Raw genomic sequence first — 7,222 nt, forward strand, 5'->3', positions numbered from 1 at the left:
TAAGTTGCTGTGAAATCACTACATTGTATCTATATTATATCAATAAATACATCTCTCCTCTCTCTCACCAGTACAGCGTAGTTGTTGCCATCTGTGGCAGCAGGGCTGGCTGCCACTGGCATCCTTGTCCTCCGGGGTGCTCTGCTGACTCAGCTCAGCCAGCTGTAGCCCAGCACCCCTTTTCTGCAGGGCAGCTTTCCAGGCGCTCTTCTCCAAGCCTGTGCTGCTGCATGAGGCTGTTATCACCCAAGTGCAGTGCCCAGCACTTACCTTGTTGAACATCTTCAAGCGAACTCAGCCCTTTGATGGAGCCTACTCAGATCCCTCTGCAAAGCCTTCCTGCTCTCAAGTGGATCACCTCTCTTGGTATCATCTGCAAACTTACTGAGGCTGCACTCCATCCCATCATCCAAATCACTGATAAAAATGTTAAACAAAACTGGCCCCAGTACTGAGATCTGGGAAATGTCCCAGGTGAACAGCTGTCAACTGGGTTGAACTCCATTTATTGGGGTTCTTTGATCACGGCCATGCAGCCAGTTCCTCACTCAGTGCCCAGTACACATGTCCAAGACATGATTGGCCTGTGTCTCCAAGTGAGTGCTGTGAGAAACAGTATCGAGCCCTTCCCTAAAATCTGAGAATCATAGAATATCTTGAATATTAATCAGATTTCATGAGTTTCTCTTCCCCAGAGTGCTTTATCTCACCATACTCTAAGAAGCAGATCACTGATGAGCTAGATGCCTGCTCTCCTGGAGTCCAGGCATGCATGCTTGCTACTCAGCCTCCTGACTGTCCGCAAGATCATGGACTCCATGGCCTATTTTCACTGTGCCAAAAATGACTTTGGCTGGTTTTGTTCACTTAGAGCAGAATGATGGCATTTAAACATAGGGTGTGGGAGATGAATCCAGGACCTCTCTTACCCTAAGTGAGAACCATGTCCCCAGTCCAAAGAGTTGCAGTGTGCAGTTGCCTGGCTCCTACAACCCATGACATTTGTTCTTGTTCTTGGGCAGCACTTCCACTGGCACCGCTGGGCTCAGGCCTAGCAGCCAGTGGCAAGTGCAGATAAGATGTAGGGCGTAGGACTGTGTGGGGTTACACCAGACATTCCCTGCCAGAATGGGGACCTTGGGGTAACTGGGGCTGCCTGGGAATGCCCACAAAGACAGATACGCTAGATGTGTGAGCAAAGAGTTCCCCCTAAAGTGGTATCAGCTGGGGCTGCTATGGATGATGGGCACTGGACACAACATGAAGTAGGGTTTCCCTGCACAGGTTTGAATTCAGCTCACAATGATGGATAATATCCCTGGTCTATGGCTGGGGGGAATATGTTGCCGACTGAACCCACCTGTTGTTGACGCCCTGCCCACACATCTCCCATTCTGCCCTATGGGCCTTCCTCTTTTCTTCCTCCTTGGGACATCCCTCAAGGCCAAGTTCTTTTATTCATCTGGGTTTCTCTGCACTGCCTGTCACAGAGACACCAAATTGTTGATAGTGGAGGGATTTCTGGAGGCCATCTGGACACAGTGCCACTCAGACCCTGCAAGTAGCAGGGGGGTTGAAACTAGATGATGATTATGATCCTTTTCAACCCAGGCCATTCTATGATTCTATGAAATCTGGGAATAAAACTCGCCTAACTGAATGACAGGTTAGAAAGCTGACATTGCTTTTTTGCAGCACTGGCTGCACAGGGGATCATTCCTCCCAGCATGCACCCCCACTACTGAAAGCACACCGATTTTATGCATTTTAACATGTGAATATTCATGTAATTTCTACAAAGTGCCTGCCTAGAAGCGCTATACGTATTAAAATCTGGCACTACTCGTGTTCTGTGTTAATATGGGCTTCTGGTAAGGAGTTTGTTGCTTGTCTCCAGGCAAAAGAATGCTTGATACAAAAGCCAGGTCCCATATGTGGTCAGAAACCTTTTTATAAAAAAAAAAAAGGCTGTTGACTAAGTTTTTAATTAGCACTTTGACCTTGCTAGAGCACCTATGATCAACCCTAGAGGGGTACAGTATACCTCCTACTCAAAGCTGGTGGAATGCTGAGTCTGTGCTTTTTAGGGTGTCCTTCTTATGTAGAAGCAAAAGTTTTCCCAAGATAACAGTTCTGCTGAGGTGTTTCAGTTGCTGAAAGCCCGAAATTTCTTGACAGGTATCACCACTCAAGCACAGACACCCACTGCAGCTGGCCCAGGATTGTATCCAGAGCTTCTGAAGGTCTCCAAGGCACAGACACTCTAGGTAACACCTTGCAGTGCTCCATCATATGCACAGTGAAGATGCTTTCCACCTCTCCTGTCCACACAGCAGCAGCTTGCCTAGGGCCATCTTCTACGGGACAGTAGCAAAGGCCTTGCTGAAGTCCACAAAAAGCACACGCACTTTTCTTACAACTTAGAATCATAAAATCATCGAATCGACTAATCAACAAGATTGGAATAGGCCTCTGAGTTCGTCAATTCCAACTGTCAACCCATCCCACTACGCCGTTATCCCTCAGCGCCACATCTCCATGCTCTGGGACGCCTCCATGGATGGCAGCAGCGCCGCTCCCTGGGCAGCCTGCTCCAATGCATCAGGAGAGCTGGGAGGGCACGGCTCGTTGGTCTAGGGATATGATTCTCGGTTAGGGTGCGAGAGGTCCCGGGCTCAAATCCCGGACGAGCCCTGCTTTTTGGATGGCACAGATCGTGCTCCTCCTTCACTGGACCACGCACTGTTTAAAAGCCAAAGCAGTTGCAGTGCTGGGATCATGCCTCTGCATAGGTAATGGCGGCAGCAGCCCCTGCGCAGCACTTTGCATATCCAGGCAGGACTTGAGATGCTTGTCCTGTCCTGTCTGCCCAGAGCCTGGGTGGGTCTCTCCAGGGCTTTCTCACTGAGCTACACACCCTGCTGATGGGCGTAGAAGGGATCTTTGGGAAGCTCTCCTCACACCCCCATCTTGCCTGCTCCTCCCTCTTCTCTGCCCAAATGTTTTCCCCAGACAGACACTCTCAGATCCTGTTTTGCCACCCCTGTTGCTGCCATAGTAATGGTTCCCTGACGCCATGGATGTGCCACCCCAAAATTGCCAGCTCTCCCCTTAGCACCCAGCACTGTCCTCCTAGCTGCAGTCCTCACCATGAGCTGGGTGTTGTGTGAGTGCCTAAAATGGAAGGGTTTGTCCAGGAGTTGAACCCAGGACCTCTCAACACCCTCACTGAAAAGTGAGAATCACACTGCTAGACCAGGTACAGTTTATGGGACTGTGATGGGGCAACAGGAAGTGGAGAGGCTCCATTGAGTGCTCTGGTTGTCAGAAATAGGCACATCCCTCTTGTTCTGCAGCCTGTGCAGACATGGCCACAAGCTGTAGCAGCTCTATCTCCAAAGTCTACAGGGACAATAGGACCATGAGGCTGGGAATGGGAATTCAGTCATACAAAGGATTACAGCTCAGTGGCAGAGTGCTGGCTTTGCATTAAAGAGGCCTTGGGTTTGAGCCTCAGTATCTCCAGTTGTTCTTGTTGTTGTTGTTTTTTGCCCCTCCTGTGAAAACCTCCTCATAGGAGCTGCAGTATTAGAATCACACTTCTCCCACTGAGGCACAGCCAAAGGAGTTTTGTGCTATGCACCATGGCCCCATATGGAGCCGTATAATGGGGACATGTTTGGTGCTGGTATCACCCAGATGTGCCATCCACATGACCCTCTGAAACCCCTTACGCACTGAGCAGTGCTGTGGGCCTGCGCTGTGTCTCTTTTGCCCCTGTGACACATTGCTACCAACAGTGGTGAGTGTCATTCCAGCAGACCAGACATTTCCAGCTTTAGTGTCAGGCAGTGGGGCCCCATCCCATCCCTGTCCATCCCTGCCAGTTTGTGGATGCCCAAAACAAAAGCTTGTGCCCCTGGTCCCCAGCCACCCAGCAGCATCAGCCAAAATCCATCGCTGTGAGCAGGATTCGAACCTGCGCAGGGAAACCCTATTGGATTTCAAGTCCAACGCCTTCACCCCTCGGCCATCACAGCCCGATGTATTTTTGTTTTGCTACCTACAAGTTTCCTGTTCTGGGGGTCTGGCTGCAGAAAGGGAAGCCCCTACAGTCATCATGGAGAGACTCATGTTCCCAGCAGTCCCAGAGACACAACCCCCAGTGCTCACACTCACCTCTCCCCCATCATCACGTCACAGGGTTGCAAAAGGAAATGGTGGGGGGATATTTCACACCTGAAGCAAGAATCATATCCTGAGATCAACAAGCCAGGGCATACAGATGCCTGGGCCCCCTTACCTTACTTCCTGTTAGCCACCAAAGTGCTGTGGGCAGCGCTACCTTTTGTTCTCAGTGCTGGTTTCCAGAAGGACCATGCTGATTGCCCTAAGGAATGGAGCAGGTTACACGAGAGACCTTCACCCTTCTTGTTTTTGAGTGCAAGAGGTCCCAGGTTGAACTCCTGGAGTTGGTCCCTCCTTTTGGGTACCACTGCCCTGCTCTGGCTGCCAGCATGAAGCTCCTCATGGGCCCAGCTCCAAATGTTATCCCCCAGTGAGGCCCCACTTCTGCTTGAAGTGACACACAGGATGGGTCCAATGATCTCAACCCCATACTTTGGCTCCTGGTCCTGCTGGTGACCCTGGTGGCAGGAGGATGGAGACAGGAGCTTGGCAGGGACATGGGGACCTTGGGAGCACCCCATTAGACAAGGAGCATGTGGGCACCATGGCTTAGCTGGTTAAAGCGCCTGTCTAGTAAACAGGAGATCCTGGGTTCAACTCCCAGTGGTGCCTGGCCTGGGGGCTGCTTTTCTTCCTAGGCCCTGAGTTTGGGCATGTGGGCTGGGGTCTTTGCCCTCACCAGAGGCACTTCATTGCTACCTGTGTCCCCCTACTCTTCTGCCTTGCTGCTCCCACCACGCACCCCTTCCCAATGACAAAGCAGTCCTGTGCAGTCTGAGTGTGTGTTTTTACTCCAAAGCTCATTTCAGTGGGAGATAGAGAGTGTCATGGAGACACCAGGGCATATCAATAAGTCTGGGCAGAGGTAGAAAGGGAGTTGCACTGCAGTTCACGGGTTTCACTGGCAGCAGAAGAAATGCCAATCACTCAGAGCCATGTCATTCCTTGCCAGCACTGCACAGACTCCTGCTGTTTCTGGGTGCCACACACTTTCCTAAGGCACCAGGAGCTCCAGCTGCCCCACTGGCCCCAACAGAGCACAGTTCCTCTAGCACCTGCCTGTTGGAGCAGGCGAAGCATGTGCTGGTGGCAGCCATTTCATCATGCAGCAGCCTATGCTGGTGCACCCGGACCTGCAGTGCAAAGCCCTCCTGATGTCTCTGTCCAGATGCACTACTTAGAAAGACATAGAGCGCTGTCAGCACGGGCCAGAGCTGCAGAAGGATGCAGCCCTATGGTGCTGGGGCACTGTGGAGATGGTTGTCCAGCCATGGGGATGGATAGAGCCATCTGGTGCTCTGGGACTCGGCTGTGTGGCCGCTGTAGAGGTCCTCCCCATGGAAACAGTGCAGTGAACCCTGTTCAGCACCGTGTGGTCCTTCCTCAGCCCTTGGGGCAGCTCCACCCATGAGGAAGAGAGTTGGGTTTGGGTGCCAGTGGGGATCCCAGGCTAGCTGCCACGCAGAAGGCTGAACCTGGAAGCTGCTGGTGTCAGTGTGCCCCAGTGCCTGGCACGGCTGCACTGCCCCAAGCTGTCCTGCTGGGCTCCTACACCTGCCCGTGTGGTGAGAATAGTAGGAGGGACCTGCAGAATCTGTTACCTTTCCGGGGAGCCCAGGCCCACGGATACCTGGGATTAGCCCAGGTGAGGTGAGAGGTGAATTCTGGTGCCAAGGGCTCGGCTTGGGGCTGCTCGGGCACCACGGGGCCTGGCACCATCCTGCCTGGCTCCAGGCTACTGCTGTGTGCAATGGGAGCTGCCGTTTGCTCTTCCTTAAACCTCCGTGCAGCCCGTGCCTCTTCTGCAGGAGCTGAGTAAGGCTGGGCTCAGTGACGCAGATGACACCAAGCTGCGGTGACGCGCCGTCTCCAGTCTTCCCAGCTGCGACGGCAAAAGCGACGATGAGGGTGGGATTCGAACCCACGCGTGCAAAGCACAATGGATTAGCAGTCCATCGCCTTAACCACTCGGCCACCTCATCCCGTCCCGCGCCGCCCGCCCCGCCCCGCCCCCTCCCCACCACCCGCCCTGAACACCGCCCGCCCGTCCACGCCGGGCTGTGGGAGGCCTCGAGAAGAGTGTGCGCAAGTTAGCCCTCTTAGCGCAGTTGGCAGCGCGTCAGTCTCATAATCTGAAGGTCCTGAGTTCGAGCCTCAGAGAGGGCATTATTTTAGCTCCCGTGCCGGGGATGCGCCATCCCGCGTGAGGTGTGCCCTTTTGCAGCTGCGCGTGACCAGCGGCGGGGCGGCCCCGTGCGGAGCTCGGTGTTGGCCTTGAACAGGACCGACTCCCCACTGGCCCCCGCATGCAGAGCCCGGTGGGGTGGCAGGAGTGGAGGTGTGAAGTGCAACAAAACAAACAAACAAAAACAAACAAAACGGCCTTCTAAACTATAAAAAAAACGCGGTGCCCTCTCTGAGGCTCGAACTCAGGACCTTCAGATTATGAGACTGACGCGCTGCCGGCTGCGCTAAGAGGGCCGCGAAACCAGCCCTCTCCTCGGGCCCTGCAGCGCACCGCCGTGCGCCCGGGCAGAACAGTGCCCCCCGCTGGCGGTGGACGGGGCGAGCGGGAGGGGTGGAGGGCGCGGGGAGGGGCTGGGGTAAAACGGAGCAGGGCAGGACGAGGTGGCCGAGTGGTTAAGGCGATGGACTGCTAATCCATTGTGCTTTGCACGCGTGGGTTCGAATCCCACCTTCGTCGCCACTTTTGCCACCGCCCCGGCTAAGTGCAGGTGGGCTGCCTTCTCATCCAGGACAGCAGAGCTACACCAGCAAACCCCAAAGGAGCTTGTCTCCAGCCTCTTGACGCTCCCCCTCCAGATATTTAGAAGCGTTAGGAAGATCCTCTCGGTATTTTCTTCTCCAGGCTGGACAGCCCCAGCTCCCACAGCCTGACCTCATCCAGGAGGTGCTCCAGGCCCCAACCATCTTTGTGGCCCACCGCTGGATTCTCTCCAGCTGTTCCTTGTCTGTCTTGAACTGAACCCAGCCCAGAACTGGATACAGTATTCTAAATGTAGCCTCACCAGGG

General features: G+C 54.0%; 6 non-coding genes across 6 annotated transcripts; 3 read left to right on the top strand and 3 right to left on the bottom strand.

Moving 5' to 3' along the window:
• Positions 1-3,958: 3,958 nt before the first annotated feature.
• TRNAS-UGA (transfer RNA serine (anticodon UGA)) lies at positions 3,959-4,040 on the bottom strand. Its single transcript has one exon. It is a non-coding gene; the product is annotated as a tRNA-Ser (tRNA).
• A 686-nt stretch (positions 4,041-4,726) lies between these two features.
• Positions 4,727-4,800, top strand: TRNAT-AGU (transfer RNA threonine (anticodon AGU)). The gene has a single exon. It is a non-coding gene; the product is annotated as a tRNA-Thr (tRNA).
• A 1,288-nt stretch (positions 4,801-6,088) lies between these two features.
• Positions 6,089-6,170, bottom strand: TRNAS-GCU (transfer RNA serine (anticodon GCU)). The gene has a single exon. It is a non-coding gene; the product is annotated as a tRNA-Ser (tRNA).
• Positions 6,171-6,281: 111 nt separating this feature from the next.
• Positions 6,282-6,354, top strand: TRNAM-CAU (transfer RNA methionine (anticodon CAU)). Its single transcript has one exon. It is a non-coding gene; the product is annotated as a tRNA-Met (tRNA).
• Positions 6,355-6,596: 242 nt separating this feature from the next.
• On the bottom strand, positions 6,597-6,669 carry TRNAM-CAU (transfer RNA methionine (anticodon CAU)). The gene has a single exon. It is a non-coding gene; the product is annotated as a tRNA-Met (tRNA).
• A 141-nt stretch (positions 6,670-6,810) lies between these two features.
• Positions 6,811-6,892, top strand: TRNAS-GCU (transfer RNA serine (anticodon GCU)). Its single transcript has one exon. It is a non-coding gene; the product is annotated as a tRNA-Ser (tRNA).
• The last annotated feature ends 330 nt before the right edge of the window (positions 6,893-7,222 follow it).

Source organism: Meleagris gallopavo, chromosome 7 (genome assembly GCF_905368555.1).
Source record: "Meleagris gallopavo chromosome 7, MGAL_WU_HG_1.1, whole genome shotgun sequence".
Taxonomy (NCBI): Eukaryota; Metazoa; Chordata; class Aves; order Galliformes; family Phasianidae; genus Meleagris; species Meleagris gallopavo.